Source organism: Phocoena phocoena, chromosome 9, assembly GCF_963924675.1.
Source record: "Phocoena phocoena chromosome 9, mPhoPho1.1, whole genome shotgun sequence".
Classification (NCBI taxonomy): Eukaryota; Metazoa; Chordata; class Mammalia; order Artiodactyla; family Phocoenidae; genus Phocoena; species Phocoena phocoena.
Window position 1 is genome coordinate 98,286,211 of NC_089227.1, and position 21,191 is coordinate 98,307,401.

At 41.2% G+C, this 21,191-nt stretch overlaps 1 protein-coding gene across 1 annotated transcript in view; it reads left to right on the forward strand.

Annotated features, from left to right (window-relative positions):
* Positions 1-21,191, forward strand: part of CNTNAP2 (contactin associated protein 2) — a 2,069,520-nt gene that overhangs the window by 1,696,391 nt on the left and 351,938 nt on the right. The gene's annotated exons all lie outside the window — the stretch shown is intronic.

Genomic DNA, 21,191 nt, shown 5'->3' on the forward strand with positions numbered 1-21,191 from the left:
AGGAGTATGCTTTTGTGATTGTGTGCTAGGCATCAGGAGACTAGATTCTGTTCCCTGAGTAGCTGACTTGTCAGAAGACCTCAGGCAAACTCCTCCTTTTTCTCTGCTGTGGTGCTCAGAATACCACCTGCGTCCCAGCTCCTCCTGGGGAGGCCATAAAGATTTTAGTGCCTAGATCTGGATTCCTCCTAGCAAAGCATTCTGTCAGATGGAATGTTATTACCGCTTCCATAAATCAAGGGAGAATTCGACCTACTCAATGTAATAAATTATCGCATCCACTCAAAGAGGTGTCCTAAGGAATGGAATGATGCATGCTCAGCTGTTTACTACTTAGTACATCAAGGCTGTCAGCAATTAAACCATGCAGTGTTCCTGATACAAAAGAGATGGAGTTTGTAGTGATTTTTCCCTTCTTACACAGAGAAAATGAAAATGCTGTCCTTAAAAGGAAACTGGTCAAAAGAGCTTTGTCATGCATTTATTAAACAATAATACTTCCTTTGACTAGCTTAGTAGAGCTGTGCAATAAGAAATTTTGTTTCGACTGCTTAAGAAAAGATATTGACATAAAATAATAATATATATGCCTTTTTAAACACATATTTTGAGAGATGGACTATAGTGTCACTCTCCAAATAGGCAGGTTCTCATGGGTTATCTAATGAAAATCAGTTTCATTATGTCATAATTACTCATTAATGTATAAAGGTAAAGTAGTTCTCACTTATCAATTCTAATTCTAAAGTTAGCCTTAAATTAGAGAAAGGGTTCCCATTAAGTAATGGATTAAGTCAATATAGTTATACAGTCCCACTTCTGCAAATTTTTTTTACCACTCTTAAAGAGTCCAGGTACTTTAAATAGTATATGTGGGAGTGTATTAACAGTTTATAGTTAATATTAGCATGTTTTCTCTTAATAAATCAGTCCTCAGGAAGAATTTATTATGTGTCTGCTATTTGTCTAGCACTTTACTAGGTACTCTGGTGAGTTAAAAACAGAATTTCAAACCATGTTTTGAGAAATGCACATTAAAAAGTATTGGAAAACATAAAATGTTTTATAATTTAATAGACTTGTGATCTAAAATTATTGCAACTGGTGCTCAAGAAAGGAGTGATAAATAGTATATTTCAGGCAGACTTTATATTTAAATAGAGAAAATAGGAGAAGTATGGTGGTCAGTGTTCATTTGCATTTCTTTCCCAAGGCTGTTGCTCTTAGAGACATTCTTGGGACCAACTGATAGACGAAGAGCTATCCTGTTCATTGACACTGCATGGCCTCAGGATTCTTGTAGCACTGCAGCTTCAAGACTTAATCTGTATTTTACCTGATACTTCATGAAAATAAAAGCTCAGTCAATTTTTAATTGCAATTATGTGGAATATTTCTGTGTCCAAGAGAAAGAGAGAGAGAGAGAGAGAGATTTTCGTTTTTTGTAGGCAACCGGCAGTATTATATACCTCATACCTGAATTGCCAGGTAGTAGTTAGCAGTTTTGATACTCACCTTCCTTTTAAGAATGTTCTAACGTGGACACAGTAATGATAAAGTGTCTACATCATAGCATTTTCCAGATTTTACACATGTATGGTGTCCTTGGATACAGCCCCCTGCGAGGTAGGTAAGGTAAATATTAGCCTTTCTGTTTCACAAATGAACAAAATATTTCTTTTAAAGTGTCATCTACGCAACAAATTTCCATGCCCCCTTTGGCTGCTTCTGGGAGTCTCCCAGAGGAAAGACAGAGCAGAGAACATAACCAGCTTTCTCTGCATGAGGTCAGGCTTGTTTCCCCGACTCCATTCTCATCCCTGAGTCAACGGCAGAAATTAAATTGTTTGAAAAGTATTTCATCTGGGTCTCTCCCCACCCACGTCCAGTTACCAACACAGCATGAATGTTGGGGGGATTAGATTCCAATTTGTATAAGTCAAAAAGTGGTATCATGCATATATCCTGTTGTTTGCAGAGATTAACTTTGTGTCATTTACTGAAGTCTGTGCAAAGGTACAGTTTAAAAAAACCAAATCCACTGTTGAGAAATGTCTTTCTCTATTTGAGGAGTTGAATGATGACAGCCCTCGCAAGCTGTCTCTTGAATTAGGTCTGGTTCTACCTCCCAGTCTTAGAGAATGAAACAGTTTTTGTGGGCTCTGACCAACCGTTTCGGCAGTTTCAGTTGATTTCATCATGCCTGCTGAGTTTCATTTTTACTTTGATTCATCTGAACTCAGACCCATAAAATCAAAATGCTAAGAAAATCAGTGAGTTCCAGACCTGCTGCATTTCCCATATAGCACTGTAAAATGCTTATGCCCTTATACTTTTGGGTTTTTTTTTTTCAAACATGTTCAAATGGAAGTCTCAAATCTAAAACTGCAAGTGTGACTGAGGATGGATGGTTAGCTAAGATAAAAAGTGAGGTAAAATGACAAATTACCCCCTTAAACCATGCGTACTCGCCTAGGAGGAAACAAGAGAGCTATTTAGAGGACCAAAACGGCTGACAGAGAAGAAATTGTTTTCAAATTTAAAAATATAATTGTTCTTGGACGGAGTTGCTAAACTTCTATGGAATTAGTTCAAAAACAAACTATTTTGGGTTTTGGAGGTAGGAATCTTTTTTGTACTATATATAGTGACTATGATTAATTGTAGAAAGTATTTGCTAGATAATTGTTTTATTCTCGACCATATAAGGTAAAGATTTCCCATATCTCCTCTAGGGATACAGAGACTTTAAACAATTAATTAGGAGCAAGTTTGCTACAAAGGCAAGTGTTTTTAATATACTTGGGTAGAAACAATCAGGAAAACATGTTACTCAAGGACCGCTGAGTCCGTGCCTGAAACCCGCCCTGGCTGTCAGCATGGCCGGACTGGAGTCATGGTGGGCGTTTAAGATGAAAATTCAAGTTCTTAGAGCTACAGAGGTGACTGAGAGGCCAAGAAGAAAAGGCAAGGCAGAACACATCCGGTTCAGGAGCACTCAGAGGACAGAGACAAAGCTGAGAGTGAAAGAAACACAGATGATGACAGCATTTCATCCAAACGACATTGGCCTTTTATCCTTTGGGAATGAAATCATATGTGCCCGAGATATATAAAGGCCACCCTGTCTTTACTGTAAGACTTTTACAGACCAGGGCCATCACCAGCCATTCCCTTACCAGGGAAGGCAAGGCAATGACTATATCTACATGTTGTTTCTCCCAGGATAAGACAATTTCATTGGGAGCTCAAATGAGTATCATTCCCCATAGGATGGACCCAGGGGCACACACAGGCCACACCGTCTCCCGGTGTGAGACACACTCAGTGCCGCTTAAGAGGACTAGACAAGGAGAGAGGGGCAGCTGCTCATCTGGGCTCAGGAAGCGGTTTTGATTGTGCAGAGGAAGCCGCTCCCCGGGCTCCAGAGAAGAGTAGACACTTTGCGTATCCCCCTTTTCTTCGCTGCTTCAGGCTTGGAAGAGCCGAGAAAGGGAAAGGGCCCAGCATGCAGGCTGTAAGCCATGCACTTTATATTCATCTTCTCTCTTGATTCTCCCAACATCCTGTATGCGGTGATAGCTTTGTATTTTGTACCAATGAGAAAACAGAATCCGACTTATTAGATGGTTTGCCAATGAGTTTCAGAGCTGGGGCCAGAAGAACCGTGTGGTTCCAGAGCAGATGCTCACGTTCTTTTCGTTTCCCCATTTCTTCCCGTGAAATGTAGATGTATGTACTTGCGTCAAGTACAGCTAAAAGCAATCACAAAGAGTCACAACATTCTAGCGGTGGAAGACTTAGATATCAGACAGTACAAACATCTCATTTTACAGACGAGGGAACTTGGGTATGGGGAGGTTAAGTGACCGACCCAGGGGCTCCCAGCTGGTTTATGGCAGAGCACAGGGAGAGAGAGTTTGACACAAGCCTTCATCTTTAGTAATTCCCTGTGGCCAAGATGAATGTTGAGATCTGAAGAGGGAGCTTTGACCTGGAACTCTGACCCTGGGTCCCTGCCCATCAACAGCCAAGCAGAGCAATAAAGTGGTGCGAGCTCTTAATCTTGCCCCACTGTGGGATCAACTGTCTGGAAACCCTGATAGAAAACTCACAACCATAGGGATGAGGGGTCAATGACAGAAAGTTAGTGACTTCTTTTTTGTGTGTGTTTTGTTTTTACTTTGAGTTCTAGGCATTTTTTTGGCCGATAGTAGCCAACAGGGAAAAAACAAAAAACAAACCACCCACAGTTATGTGTAGAAGCCATTAACTTCTATTTTTTTTCTTAATGCTCCAGCCTCTGCTGCTATTGCCATAGGCTACTACCGACTGAGAAGCCAGAGTGTCTCTTAAGAACAAGCAGAAATAGTGAAATTTTCAGGATCAAAACCTAGGCTGATTCCCATTAAAGGACTGAGCCGTCTGGGCACATCTAAGGGCAGCTCCAGTGACACAGGCAGCAGAGGCAGAAAGAAGGAAGCCTTCCCTTTGGTCTTCCAGACTCCAGAGTGACTTTAAACGGTTAGAAGTGGACAGCGCCCCTGAAAAGAATCAGCTCTTTCATATTATTTGGCCACGCAACGTTAGCTGCAAACTCACTGTAGAAATGGGAAGTAAAATTAGTTACAGTTGGGGGGTAGTATTTCTATTTTACAATAGATGAATATAAAGTGCATGGCTTTCAAATACTGCTTGTATTTAGAGGAATCATCACATCCCACAGAGGAGATCTGCCTGGCTGAGTGAGTCTTGCTTCCTTGGTGTCCTCTCCCTGGGTGCCCATCCTTTCCCTGAACTTGTCACAGGATCCCAGGTACCGGAGAGACTTTGTTCTGTAAATTGAATCCCCACCATTGGGTTCCACTGCTGAACTTGCCAATTGATCTCTCCAGACTTTTGCAGAAGAGAGTTAGGCTTGCTCCTTTGGCTCTAAGAATTCCTGGTGTGGAACGTGTTTGGAATCAAGAAAAATGCTAGGTGAAACAGTTTCTTACCTGTCCAGGATCTGCTCCTAGGATCTAATTCAACTTAACAGCCTTTACTGAGAAAAATGGGACATGGCTCCCATCCTGGATCAGTTTATATTATATCAAGGGTGAAAATTCTGACAAAGTGGAGATTTGGAGGGAAGCTTGGATTCTTAGTGGGAGCTTGAAAAAAGTATGGCGGTCTTGAGTGGCAGTGCTTTACAAACTGTAATGTGCTCAGAAATCACCTGGGGATCGTGGTAACATGCAGATTCTGATTCAGGAAGTCTGGGCCAGGACTCGAGATGCTACTGCTGCTGCCACTGGCCAGTGGACCACACTCTGAGTAGCAACGTTATAGAGCAGCACTGTGAATAGCATAGACTTTGGAACCACACACATCTGCCTCCAAATCCCAACTCCCTCCCTCACCAGCCATGTGCCTTTGAACCGGTTCCTTAACCTCCCTGGTCTTCCACTTCCTGCTCACAACCTTCTCTCAGCTGCAAATGAGAATAATCGTAACTGCATCGCTGCAGTGCTTCTTTTAAACTCCAATTCCCCGCAGCCTTGCACACAGTCAGTGCTCTCTGGTTGTTATCACCACCATCATTATTACCTTTGTTCATTATGGAAAGAGTGACAGGCTTGGTATCAGAAAAGCTCTGCCCACCTCCCTGTCCTGTATCCCACTGTCTTTACCCTCGACTCTACCTATTCTTAGAGAAGACCTGCCTTGTCTCATAGCTGAGAGTTGGCGCCCAGCCAGCAGCCTCCTTCCTGATTGGGAGGTGGTGGCCACAACCTCTGCTTAGAGCTCAGCTGCCTTTGCTGGGCTCCCAGGGTGATGATGTCTGTCCATGCAAACAACCCTCATTTCCTTCTCTCTGGTCTCCTTCGCTGGAAGCAGTTGGAAACCACCCCCTTTGCTTGCTGCCATCTTTGGAAACGGCCCTTGGAGAACCTGGAGGACCCTAGCAAAATGCACAAAGAGCCCAATAACATACACAGCACTCGCCGTTCCCCATGACGGCCACAGAAGGAGCCTTTCGTCCAAACAGGGAGTCAGCTAGCCTTTCCTCTAAAAGACCAGACAGGAAGTATTCTAGGCTTTGGGACCATACAGGCTGTTAGAACCACTCAACCCTATAGTGTGAAAGCTGTCGTAGACAATATGTAAACAGATGGACATGGATGGTTACAACAAAATATTACTTAGAGAAACAGGAAACAGACTGGATTTGGCCTGAAGGCCATAGGTTGCTGAACCTCTGACCTAGAGTTTAAAAATTTTTTGGAAAAATGTGTAGGACTTGAAAAATGTATGGAATTATGGCAGAATATTTTGCTGTTTTAATGCAGATTTTAGCCAGTTTTCAAACTCGGTCACAGTAACCTTCCAATTCATCCGCTGATGATATTGAGCAAGGATTCGCCTCCCCTTCTGCTACATTGTCTTTCTCCACGCACACTCAGATTTCAGCCTAGATTATACAGTAGCTTCTATATATACACTCAGCATTGATATGAGGCACTGTGTGAATATAAGGAAGTACAAACTACATTTCTTGCCCTCAAAGAGCCTACAAAAACATTGGCAATCAAGACACAAACACTGCAGGGCTCTCCTGGTGGCGCAGTGGTTGAGAGTCCGCCTGCCGTTGCACGGGACACGGGTTCGGGCCCCGGTCCGGGAAGATCCCACATGCCGCAGAGCGTCTGGGCCCGTGAGCCATGGTCGCTGAGCCTGCGGGTATGGAGCCTGTGCTCCACAATGGGAGGGGCCGCAGCAGTGAGAGGACCACGTACCGCAAAAAAAAAAAAAAGACATAAACACTGCAGACTGAAGTTCACATTCACCACCATAATCATTTCTCCACCTATTATCCAGAGTGACTTTTCCAAGCGGTGAATCAAATTACAGCACTTTTTGACTTATAACCAGCTGATAACTTCCCATCACTCTTAAAACGCCAACCCTTTACCACATGCTACAAGGCTACTTCGTGTGATCTGCCCCAGCCACCGGTCATCCCCACTTCTTCCATTCCATCCCCACTGGTCTCATATCTCCAACGTGCTCTGCTTGTTACCACCTCCAGAACTTTTCCTGGTGGTTTCCTCTGCCTGGAACTTTCTCCCCATCGAGGCTCAGCTGGGCTGCAGGTCTCAGCTTCGATATTAACTCTTCCAAGAGAGCTTCCCTGCCCACTCAGCTAACAGTCACCCACATCTCACCACTCCCCATAGAACTGACCACAGTCTGAAATTCTCTCTGCAATGCTACGACACGACCCTAACATGAACTGCCCGGAGTCAGCATAGATTTCAGTCCCTAAGAAGACGGCCTTTTCTTTAGACCGCAGCTGCAAGTTTAGAGGGGGTTCCCAAGCCACCTGCTCTTCTGACCAACTGACTACAAATTTGGGGGTTCCCAGTATCTCCTCAGGACCAAAAATTTACCAGGATGACTCGGAGAAGTCAGGAAAGCACAATACTTAAGATTACAGTTCTATTATCAAAGATACAAATCCGGACTGGCTGAATGAACTGATGCACAGGGTGAGTTCTGGGAGGGTTTCAAATGCGGAGTCCCTATGTCTTCTCCTCATGGAATGTGGACACATCACCCGCTCAGGCTATCAGTGTGTGTCACTAACCAGGGAAACTCACGTCCACTTCAGATGTCTAGATTTTTTACTGGGGTTTCATTATGTAGGCATGATTCAGTAAGTCATTGGCCACATGATTGAATTCAATCTCCATCTTCCCTTCCTTCTCCTCCCTGGAGATAGGGCTGATATATCCTGGTTCAAAGCCCCAACCCCCTAATCCCATGCTTGGTCTTTTGGGCAGGGCCATTCTCCATCATTTTTTTTTGTTTGTTTTTGGCGGTACGCGGGCCTCTCACTGTTGTGGCCTCTCCCGTCGCGGAGCACAGGCTCTGGACGTGCAGGCTCAGCGGCCATGGCTCACGGGCCCAGCTGCTCCGCGACACGTGGGATCTTCCCGGACCGGGGCACGCACCCGTGTCCCCTGCATCGGCAGGCGGATTCTCAACCACCGCGCCACCAGGGAAGCCCCATTCTCCATCCTAAAAAGTATCTAGGGGCCCACCATGAATAACAATGATACTCCTATCATTCAGGAAATTCCAAGGGTCTAGAAGCTCTTTCCCAGGAACTTGGGACAAAGGCAGGATAAATTATCCATTGCACAAGCAGCTCTTTTCTCTGTGAATTTGCATTATTTTTGTCCTCACCCCCAACGGTAGGTGGAAACTCAGGCAGAGATCTAAACCCTGTACAAAGGCAGTGCCTGCCACATTGAGAAGCTCAAATATGTGTTCGTTAAATGAATATGAATGGTTAAATAACCACAAAAGATTTAAATAAGCATTTCAGGCTAACAATGGAGGTAGTGCCACAAGGCACTTCATGATAAATTGCAGAAAACTTGCAGAGACAATAATTGCTATAGAGGTCCAAGAGAGGAACTGTCACTTCATTTATATGCACAACTATTTTTAACCTCAGTAAGGTTTTTGCACATTTATTCATCTTAACTAAATGAAAACTTTTATTCCTTTGTACCTTGAAAACCCCTTGAATCCGATGATTATCTTCAAATTAAGGACTTAAAAAAAAAAACCTTTTTTGCTAAGTTTCTGTATTTTCTCTGGCATTTCTAAATCAGGATGCACGTGAAGTATTAAATTTATAGAACTCATTGTTTAATCTAAATTAGATTAACACCCCTGGCCCTTCGGAGATCCAAGCGGACTGTTCCACACTTTTGTTTATCTGTATCTCTAGGTTATTACTGACAAAATTACAATTAGTCAGTATTTCAAACCTATTGTTAGGCTGCTAAGCTATGAGCTATAAACTACCTCACTCTGATATAATTAAAACTGTGTTCCAGTTCACGTATTTTATGATACCTACCTGGCTTCTCATAAAGCTTCTTTTCACCATCTGAACTACATGCAGGCCTAGCAAACTCAGGAACTTTATTGAAGCAAACTTTTAATGTAGCCTCTTCCTGAAGTTTGCTGATAGTTCCAGAGCAGCAGTCTTTACAGTCATCTGGATTAAAAAAACAAAACAAAACAAAACCTGTACTAAACTATTGCAAACATTGTGTAAGATTGCATTAGTGTCATTAAAATAAATCCTAATTCAAAACTCACCAGGTATACATATATAAAACAGTACATTTTAATTTTTATACACCTATTGGCGTGGTAAACAGCTCCATGGAACTAGATTTAAAGTCCCAAATTAAAAAGAAAAGGGACATTGGTTCAAGATGGCAGCCTAGAAGGACGTGCACTCACTCCATCTTGCGAGATCACCGGAATCACAACTAACTGCTGAACAGTCATCAACAGGAAGACACTGGAACTCACCAAAAAAGATACCGCACATCCAAAGACAAAGGAGAAGCTGCAGTGAGACTGTAGGAGGGGCGCAATCACAATAAAATCAAATCCCATAACTGCTGGATGGGTGACTCACAAACTAGAGAACTCTTATACCACAGAAGTCCACCCACTGCAGTGAAGGTTCTGAGCCCCACATCAGGCTTCCCAACCTGGGGTCCAGCAACAGGAGGAAGAATTCCTACAGAATCAGACTTTGAAGGCTAGTGACTCACTGTGGGGACAAGGACACTGGCAGCAGAAGTTCTACGAAGTACTCCTTGGCATTAGCCCTCCCAGAGTCTGCCATTAGCCCCACCAAAGAGCTTGTAGGCTCCAGTGCTGGGTCCCCTGAGGCCAAACAACCAACAGGGAGGGAACACAGCCCCACCCATCAGCAGACAAGAAGATTAAAGTTTTACTGAGCTCTGCCCACCAGAGCAACACCCAAATCTACCCACCACCAGTCCCTCCCATTAGGAAGCTTGCACAAGCCTCTTAGATAGCCTCATCCACCAGAGGGCAGACAGCAGAAGCAAGAAGAACTACAGTTCTGCAGCCTGTGGAACGAAAAACACATTCATAGAAAGATAAACAAGATGAAAAGGCAGAGGGCTATGTACCAAATGAAGGAACAAGATAAAACCCCAGAAAAACAACTAAATGAAGTGGAGATAGGCAACCTTCCAGAAAAAGAATTCAGAATAATGATAGTGAAGATGATCTAGGACCTCGGAAGAAGAATGGAGGCAAAGATCGAGAAGATGCAAGTAATGTTTAACAAACACCTAGAAGAATTAAAGAACAAACAAACAGAGATGAACAATACAATAACTGAAATAAAAACTACACTAGAAGGAATCAAGAGCAGAATAACTGAGGCAGAAGAACGGATAAGTGACCTGGAAGACAGAATGATGGAATTCACTGCTGCGGAACAGAATAAAGAAAAAAGAATGAAAAGAAATGTAGACAGCCTAAGAGACCTCTGGGACAACATTAAACACACCAACATTCACATTATAGGGGTCCCAGAAGGAGAAGAGAGAGAAAAAGGACCCAAGAAAATATTTGAAGAGATTATAGTCGAAAGCTTCCCTAACATGGGAAAGAAAATAGCCACCCAAGTCCAAGAAGCGCAGAGAGTCCCAAGTAGGATAAACCCAAGGAGAATCACACCAAGACACTTAGTAATCAAATTGACAAAAATTAAAGACAACGAAAAATTATTGAAAGCAACAAGGGAAAAACGACAAATAACATACAAGGGAACACCCATAAGGTTAACAGCTAATTTCTCAGCAGAAACTCTACAAGCCAGAACAGGGTGGCACGATATATTTAAAATGATGAAAGGGAAGAACCTACAACCAAGATTACTCTACCCAGCAAGGATCTCACTCAGATTCCACGGAGAAATCAAAAGCTTTAGAGACAAGCAAGAGCTAAGAGAAGTCAGCATCACCAAACCAGCTTTACAACAAATGCTAAAGGAACTTCTCTAAGTGGGACACACAGAGAAGAAAAGGACCTACACAAACAAAGCCATAACAATTAAGAAAATGGTAATAAGAACATACATATCAATAATTACCTTAAACATGAATGGATTAAATGCTCCAACCAAAAGACACAGGCTCGCTGAATGGATACAAAAACAATACCCATATATATGCTGTCTACAAGAGACCCACTTCAGACCAAGGGACACAGACAGACTGAAAGTGAGAGGATGGAAAAAAATATTCCATGCAAATGGAAATCAAAAGGAAGCTGGAGTGGCAATACTCTACCAGATAAAATAGACTTTAAAATAAAGAATGTTACAAGAGACAAAGAAGGACACTACATAATGATCAAGGGATCAATCCAAGAAGAAGATATAACAATTATAAACATTTATGCACTCAGCATAGGAGCACCTCAATACATAATAAGGCAAATGTTAACAGCTATAGAAGAGGAAATTGACAGTAGCGCAGTAATAGCGGGGAAGTTTAACACCTCACTCACACCAATGAAGAGATCATCAAGACTGAAAATTAATATGGAAACACAAGGTTTAAATGACACAACAGACCAGTTAGATTTATGATATTTTTAGGACATTCCATCGAAAACAGCAGATTACACTTTCTTCTCAAGTGCACACCGAACATTCTCCAGGATAGATCACATCTTGGGTCACAAATCAAGCCTTGGTAAATTTAAGCAAATTTAAATCATGTCAAGCATTTTTCTCACCACAGTGCTATGGGATTAGAAATCAATTACAGGGAAAAAAACGGAAGAAACACAAACACATGGACGCTAACCAATACGTTACTAAATAACCTACAGATCACTGAAGAAATCAAACAGGAAATCAAAAAAATACCTGGAGACAAATTACAATGAAAGTACGACAATCCAAAACCTATGGGATGCAGCAAAAGCAGTTCTAAGAGGGAAGTTTATAGCAATACAGTCCTACCTCAAGAAACAAGAAAAATCTCAAATAAACAATCTAACCCTACACCTAAAGGAGCTAGAGAATGAAGAACAAGCAAAACCCAGAGTTAATAGAAGAAAATAAATCATAAAGATCAGATCAGAAATAAATGAATAGAAACCAATAAAACAATAGCAAATATCAATAAAACTAAAAGCTACTTGTTTGAGAAGATAAACAAAATTAATAAACCTTTAGCCAAGACTCATCAAGAAAAGGAGGGAGAGAACTCAAATCAATAAAATTAGAAATGAAAAAGAAGTTACAACGGACACTGCAGAAATACAAAGGATCATAAGACACTACTACAAGCAACTCTATGCCAATAAAATGGACAACCTGGAAGAAATGGACAAATTCTTAGAAAGGTATAACCGTCCAAGACTGAACCAGGAAGAAATAGAAAATATGAACAGACCAATCACAAGTAATGAAATTGAAACTGTGATTAAAAATGTTCCAACAAACAAAAGTCCAGGACCAGATGGCTCCACAGGTGAATTCTATCAAACATTTACAGAAGAGCTAACACCCATCCTTCTCAAACTCTTCCAAACAATTGCAGAGGAAGGAACACTCCCAAACTCATTCTATGAGGCCAGCATCACCCTGATACCAAAACCAGACAAAGATGCTACCAAAAAAAAATTACAGACCAATATCACTGAAGAATATAGATGCAAAAATCCTCAACAAAATACTAGCAAACAGAATCCAACAACACATTAAAAGGATCATACACCATGATCAAATGGGATTTATCCCAGAGATGCAGTCTTCTTCAGTATACACAAATCAATCAGTGTGATACACCATATTGACAAATTGAAGAATAAAAACCATATGATCATCTCAGTAGATGCAGAAAAGCTTTTGACAAAATTCAACACCCATTTATGATAAAAACTCTCCAGAAAGTGGGCAAAGAGGGAACTACCTCAACATGATAAAGGCCATATACAACAAACCCACAGCAAGCATCACTCTCAATGGTGAAAAACTGAAAGCATTTCCTCTAAGATCAGGAACAAGACAAGGATGATTATTCAACATAGTTTTGGAAGTCCTAGCCACGGCAATCAGAGAAGAAAAAGAAATAAAAGGAATACAAGTTGGAAAAGAAGAAGTAAAACTGTCACTATTTGCAGATGACATGATACTATACATAGAGAATTCTGAAGATGTCACCAGAAAACTGCTAGAGCTAATCATGAATCTGGTAAAGTTACAGGATACAAAATTAATGCCCAGAAATCTCTTGCATTCCTCTACACTAACAGTGGAAGATCAGAAAGAGAAATTAAGGAAACAGTCCCACTCACCATTGCAACAAAAATAATAAAATACCTAGGAATAAACCTATCTAAGGAGGTAAAAGACCTGTACTCAGAAAACTATAAGACACTGATGAAAGAAATCAAAGATGACACAAACAGATGGAGAGATATACCATGTTCTTGGATTGGAAGAATCAATATTGTGAAAATGACTGTGCGCTACCCAAAGCAATCTACAGATTCAATGCAATCACTATCAGATTACCAATGGTATATTTGCAGAGCTAGAACAAAAAATCTTAAAATTTGTATGGAAACACAAAAGACTCCTAATAGCCAAAGCAGTCTTGAGGGATAAAAACGGAGCTGGAGGAATCAGACTCCCTGACTTCAGACTATACTACAAAGCCACAGTCATCAAGACAATATGGTACTGGCACAAAAACAGAAACATAGATCAGTGGAACAGGATAGAAAGCCCAGAGATAAACCCACGCACCTATGGTCAACTAATCTATGACAAAAGAGGCAAGGATATACAATGGAGAAAAGACAGCCTCTTCAGTAAGTGGTGCTGGGAAAACTGGACAGCTACATGTAAAAGAATGAAATTAGAACACTCCCTAACACCACACACAAAAATAAACTCAAAATGGATTAAAGACCTAAATGTAAGACCAGACACGCTAAAACTCTTAGAGGAAAACATAGGAAGAACACTCTTTGACATAAATCACAGCAAGATATTTTTTGACCCACCTCCTAGAGTAATGGAAATAAAAACAAAAATAAACAAATGGGACCTAATGAAACTTAAGAGCTTTTGCACAGCAAAGGAAATTACAAACAATATGAAAAGACAACCCTCAGAATGGGAGAAAGTATTTGCAAACAAGTCAATGGACAAAAGATTAATCTCCAAAATATATAAACATTTCATGCAGCTCAATATTGAAAAAACAAACAACCCAATCAAAAAATGGGCAGAGGGTTTCCCTGGTGGCGCAGTGGTTGAGAGTCTGCCTGCCGATGCAGGGGACACGGGTTCGTGCCCCAGTCCGGGAAGATCCCACATGCTGTGGAGCAGCTGGGCCCATGAGCCATAGCTGCTGAGCCTACACGTCCGGAGCCTGTGCTCCCCAACGGGAGAGGCCACATACAGATGGCCAAGAAGCACATGAAAACTGCTCAACATCACTAATTATTAGAGAAATGCAAGTCAAACTACAATGAGGTATCACCTCACACCAGTCAGAATGGCCATCATCAAAAAGTGTATAAACTATAAATTCTGGAGCGGGTGTGGAGAAAAGGAAATCCTCTTGCACTGTTGGTGTGAATGTATATTGATACAGCCACCATGGAGAACAGTATGGAGGTTCCTTAAAAAAACTAAAAACAGAATTACCATATGACCCAGCAGTCCCATTACTGGGCATATACCCAGAGAAAAGCATAATTCAAAAAGACACATGCACCCCAGTGTTCATTGCAGCACTATTTACAATAGCCAGGTCATGGAGGCAACCTAAATGCCCATCGACAGATGAATGGATAAAGAAGATGTGGTACATATATACAATGGAATATTACTAAGCCATAAAAAGAACGAAATTGGGTCATTTGTAGAGACATGGATGGACCTAGAGACTGTCATACAGAGGGAAATAATTCAGAAAAAGAAAAACAAATATCGTATATTAACACATATATGTGGAATCTAGATAAATGGTACAGATGAACCGGTTTGCAAGGCAGAAATAGAGACACAGATGCAGAGAACAAACATATGGACACCAAGGGGGGAAAGTGGGGTGGGGGGGTGGTGGTGGGATGAATTGGGAGAGTGGGATTGACATGTATACACTAATATGTATAAAATAGATAACTAATAAGAACTTGCTGTATAAAAAATAAATAAATGAAATAAAAATTAAAAAGAAAGAGAGAAAGAAAAGGGACCCCAGTGTTGTATTCATTCATTTTATCTTTGAGCCAGTTCAGGAATCAATTGTCATAAAGTAAATGCATACCTTAAAGTGACCTATAAGGGGAAGATATCAGTTGCTAGACTAACAATCAAGAATCTCTGTCAGTCCTGAAGTGTGACTAGAAGGACCAGAATCAGCAAGGAGTGCTGGGTCTTTTGATGAAGGAGAGGTGGTTTGCCCATTAAGATTCTATCCATGCCTCTTCTGTTCGGGGTTTTTCTTGACTTAGACAATGAAACAGCTCAACAACCTTTACTGTAATCCTTATCTGATGCTGTAAGTATTCCTTAATTCAACTCTAGTAGACTACCCCCATCAATTTTTTTTTGTGGTATTTAGACCTTTAGAATTTAATTGATTATAGTAAATAAGATGCAAATTAGGACTTGGACTTAAAATATGACCTGGTATTCAGCAGAAATGTTTTGCTGGTTTTCACCAGATTTGTAATTAGACACATATGTCTCAAATATTCTGCTCTGGTTCACCTTCCCATTGTCATACCTGAGATAATAGTGAACTAGCTCAAGATGTCAAGATTGCCATGAAATAACCTCATTTTCACTAGGTGCTTGGCTTACTCTTATGGTTTGACCAAAGATACAGTTAGCCCTGACCACCTCCATACCAAGAACAAAAACAGAAAAACAGAAAGCAAAAAAAAGAACAAAAAACGACCTTTTTTCTTAAATAACCTAACACCTTGGAATTGGATATGTGAACAGATAACATGTCCCAGGAATTAGAGCAGAGAAGATACTATGATCATTTTATTTCTTTACTTATGTATCTTTCTCTAATCTTTACTTCTGTATTTCAAGAAAGCATAATCTCTGTCTTAATCCTTCAAGGTTACATATGGAAAAGTGCGTTTGTTATTGTTTAAGTATAAGGATAGTTTGATGCATCAAAATTAAGTTTGGGCCTTTCTTTGCCTGTAGAACCGACAGTTTTCCTGACTTATGCTAATGACCCCATGTTTTGTTTTGGGGCAAATTATGCTCAGAGACTGAGATTGTCTTTGCCAACAGTTTATTTAACACATGTTCACTGCGGGTATTGTAATGGTTTCACAAACCAATAGCATACAGGATAATGTCTCTTGATAAGCCAATAAAGAAATAACATACTCAAAATCAATGATAGATTAATTACACTATTGTTTCAGGCAAGGAGAGATGAAAGGAATAAAGTCCAAATTTAGCTGAGGTGTACCTTTATATGAGTTGGTTCTCAGGGGAGGTGGCTTAACCAACCACAAGATGATGTCTGGCTGCCAGTGAAAACAGAAGTCCCTTGTTGCTAGAGCCCGTTGCTAGGGAACGACAGGCCAGTGTTGGCAGCCAAGATCATCTTCCCTGGGCCACTGCAAGTAAGAGTCGCCTTTGCCACAGCAGGAGCTGTGCCCCAAGGTCTTCGGAGAGCTATTAGATCAGCAAAGGGTAACCTTATGCCCAGAATGAACACTCTGAAATAGTTCTCACAAACTCTGGGCATTTATAGCCAAATGTCCCCTGGGCGTAGCTGCTTCTTCATATGCTCTTATTGATAAGCCTCCTGGGGGCCCCCAGCTGCTGAGTGCCTATCAGCAACCGCTGTTGTGGATGATGACATCCTGACATGCAATTACATTTTTATATCAAAACGATAACTTCATTCTTGAAAACAGTTTCACTCTTACAACTTCATTTTTGTCATAAACAAGTGGATTTGAAATCGTATCAAACCACTACACAACACCCCAAAAAGAAGTTGCCATGTCTTGAACATCTATAGGAAATAAGACTGTAGTTCAGGGTCATGTCTGTAATAAAGCAAACTTTACAGCTTTTCTTTGGGACTGAGGAGAGAGAATGAGCTATTGACCCCACCCTGGGCTTCAGGTGGCCACACCACATCTAAAACTGGTCACTTCTTGGTGGGCGGTGTTAAATCCAGACTTTGTCTTATGCCCCACAAGTCAGCAAATCATGTCTGATTGGATAAGAGAACCCAAAAAAAGTATCGCAGTTTGGAACATCAATTCTTAGGACTTTTTGTTCTTGAGAAAACTCCTGGACTGTTTTTCTAACTCTTCTGGCTTCTGTAACTCTAGTAGCTGGGGCTCCCTCCTACCTGTTTGCTTCCCTTTACAAGGACCACCTACTGGGGAATCAAGAAAAAAATGGCCAACACTTATTTTTAGAATAAAGTAATATTGTCTCTACCATTTCTACTCCTATACAGATTTTCCCTCCCTCTGGTGCTGATAAATACACACACGCACACACACACAAGCAGATATGCTTACCCTCAGAATTTAGCATTTGTCCTACTGCTTTAGTCACCGCAATCCTGAACCTACCTCATGGTAACCCCCATGAGGGGCTGAAAACTTGAACTCAGAGAAATTGGAGGAACTCTTGTTAGAGATGGGAAGGAAGGCAAAATGAGATTAGAAGTCAGACCTCCTCTCTCCCACATGCCCTGGCACCAACAGGACTTGGACACAGGGTGCTCTGGAGTCTGCTCTGAGAATGTGCTGTGACCCAACAGGTCTGGATCCATCCCAGGCTTAAACCCATAGTTTAGGGCTTTGTCCAAAGGGGCACAAGTCACCTTTCTCATTTAGAAGTTAAAACTGTTGGGGAGGAAAAATAACTTTCCCTTACCCTTCTAGGTTCTTGCCTGAGACTCCCCCTGTAATAAAAGGCAGATTAATAGGAGAAAAATAAAGTTTAACAGCATGTATACTTCACGTATACAAGGAAGATATACAGGAAAACTGAGCACGCCTCCGAATGGCCCAAGCCATCACCTTAAATACCATCTTCAGCCAAAGGCAGAAGAGCCTGTGGCGGGGAGGGAAGGCCGTTTCCAGGTGGTGGGCCAGGAACAGCGTAGTGAACAAGGGTAAGGCTGCTGTGTGCATCCAAGTTACCATCTTCTCCGTAGATGAGAGTTTCTAGGAGACACCTTTACAAATGGAGAAGTCCCTTATAAATGTTTCTTTCTTTTACAAAACAGTGACTTCATTCCATCTGTTTTCAGAGCTTTTTCCTGTGTCTGCTGTTTCTTAAAAATAATCAGCCCAAAGGAATCAGTATGCCAAAGAGGCATATTTTGGGGTGGTAAATTCTCCTCCCCTTCAAAACATTGAATTAATGATAAACTAATCCTTAATTCAGAACAAATCTATGTATGTGTAGTTACAGAGTTCAATTATAAATTTGAGTCTGTGGCCTTTGTAATGGTGTTTTCAGAAATAGCATTCCATGCTATTTCACCCAAAAAGCCACAAAGAAGTTAAGACAGAGCTGTCGTCTCTGAGCGCAGCTGTCTGCTGGAGAGAAAGAGAGCACCAAGGATCCAGAACCTTGTTTTCCTGTGTTGGCTTGTTTGTTATCATCTTACTAGTGCTACTCCGTGGTGTTCTGTGATGATATGTTGTCCGTACGGTAGCCACACAGGTAACCATTGAACATTTGAAATAGGACTGGCCTGACCAAGGATCTGAATTCTTTAATTTTATTTAATTTTAATTTGCCTAAATTTAAATAGCCACACGCGGCGAGTGGCTGCCATGTTGGACGGCAGAGCAACAGTGAGAGACTGCTTTAGAAACCCGGGAACCTGTCCCTACCCGGAATTCAGTCTTACTGGTAGCTTCTAGTGGCCTGTTCTGATCCTTCCTGGAGGAAGAAAGGATTAAGGAAGAAAGAAGAGAAAAGGTGGGGTTTTTACCTCAGGGACTAAACCTAATGTCAGAAAAGACCAAAAAGCATCTGATCAGTTTGAACCTCAAGGAATATTTGTGTGATGAAGATCAAACTATATATATAGGAAAACATTCAACACAGAGACTTCTTATAAATACCAGTAAATCATATCATATTGTTGAGTGTTTTCTAAATGTGTCTGATCACAAAAATTCCCTGGGGTGCTTGTCAAAATGCAGATTCCCAGCCCCCTCCTACAGAGATGCTGATTCAGAATCTCTAGAGTAGAGGCCAAGATTCTGTTTTTAAGAATTTTTTAAGAAGATTTTTTTATGACAGGGAAGTTATAGAAACTCTGGCTAGGAACACAACATTTGGGGGCAGACAGACCTAGGCTCAAATTCTTCATATAACAGCAGTGTGACATTGGGAAAGTTATTCGATTTCACTAAGCTTCAGCTTCCTCATCTGTAAAATAGAGATAATTATGCTGAGTACAAAAGGTTACCATGGGGGTAAAATGAGACAAATGTACGGAAAACGCTTAAAACAGTGACTGGTGCAGTGAGTTCTCAATAATGATAGTTATGAATATTATACAAAAAGAATAAAACTTTTATAAACCCCTTCATTTTGTAAAACTAATATGAATTAAGCTTAAGTATTTTGAGCACCAGCTGTACACAAGGCGTTGTGACAGGCTACAGACACAGAGGCATGACCAATGGTTTTTGCAATCAAAGAATGTATAACCTCTAATAAGATAGAGAGATGAACAGATGCATCTCTTTATAGGAAAGCATACAAAGGTAAAGGTGGAAGGTGTGGGATCCCCAAGTGGGATCTTGAAGGAGTGGGGGAGGGAATGAGGCGAGGGTATTTTACGTAGGGACTGGTGCTTGAATATGTAAGACAGTAGTTAGCCCAAACTGATAAAAGCAAAAGGTTCCTGCAGAAAAATATGTACATGACACATAGTAAGCATTTGGATAAATTTTCAAATGAGAAAATGAGACCTGACTTGGAACCAGAAAAACCTGGAGATGCTAAGCCGAGAGCCGCATATATTCTGCAGGCAGCAGGGGGTGTGGGCCAGGAACAGGAGGAGGGGGGTAATCTTCTGAAGGTTTTTCCTTTAATTAAAATATTAAACTCCTCGCTTATGTTTAATTTCAAAGGTCAGTGCTCATGCAGTTTTATCTTTCTCCAGTTTTTAAAAATAAAAGGAACATTGCTAATGAAGAAGATTAGGTAATTTGATGAAGGGGTTACAATAGGCCCACTTACTACAATGGTGTAACATAAACACACATTTAAAACTCATTGTCTGAGTCTTATAGTAGAAATCTTTCCCTTTAAGACTTTTTCAAAGCTACTAATTTTAGACAAGCCTTTCTTAATTGTGGGAAAACTCTCCAAAGAAGATAGTTTTGAATATTTTGAATAAATTTGTGAAATTGTTGGTGACTGGCAGGCTTTTCTGTTTTGCTTCATTTATATATGGTGACAGTTGTGGGTTGAAGAAGGTCCCCCCTGAAGCCCAGTGCCTGTGATTGTGACCTTTTCTGGAAATAAGGTGTTTGCAGATGGTCAAGTCAAGGTGAAGTCATACTGGACTCAGGTGGGCTCTACTCCTATGTGGCTGATATCCTTATAAGAAGAGAAAACAGAGACACAGACACACACAGGGAAGAGACAGGAGTTGCCCTCACACAAGGTAAGGAATGCGAGGGATTGTTGGCAACCCCAGAAGCTAAGACAGGCATGGAACATATTCTCCCTCAGAACCGTCGCAGGGAACCGAACCTACCAACACCTGGGTTTCAGACTTCTAGTCTCCAGAACACTCAGAGAATAAATTTCTGTGGTTTGAAGCACCCAGTCTGTGGTACTTTGTTAACAGCAGCCCTGGAAACCTAAAACAGTAACTCACTACCTACTCAGAGAAAACAGAATCACAGTTCAGGTGGTCTTTCTGCTCCAGGAGGAGCAGGCTGTGTTCATTATGTAAAGGATGGCTAAGGATTGTTGAAAGGACAAAGGTGAGGTGATCTAAGCTAATGGAGAGTCTGCACCCCATGGAGCAGTTCACTGGAGAGGAGAACGTTCTCTTCCCGGGAAACCACCCTCCTTTCCTGGCACTCTTCTGTGCAATGGGTACAGCTCACCTAGTGCCCTCCTGGGGTGAGGAAGCCTTTGTGGGGAAACCCAGGAATGATAACAACTCTCAGATAATAATAATTGTATAATAATGATTGTAGATAACATTTGCTAAGTATCTACCATGTGTCGGGTGTGATTTAAACACTTTACAGACTTGGCTCGTTTAATCCTTCCAGGT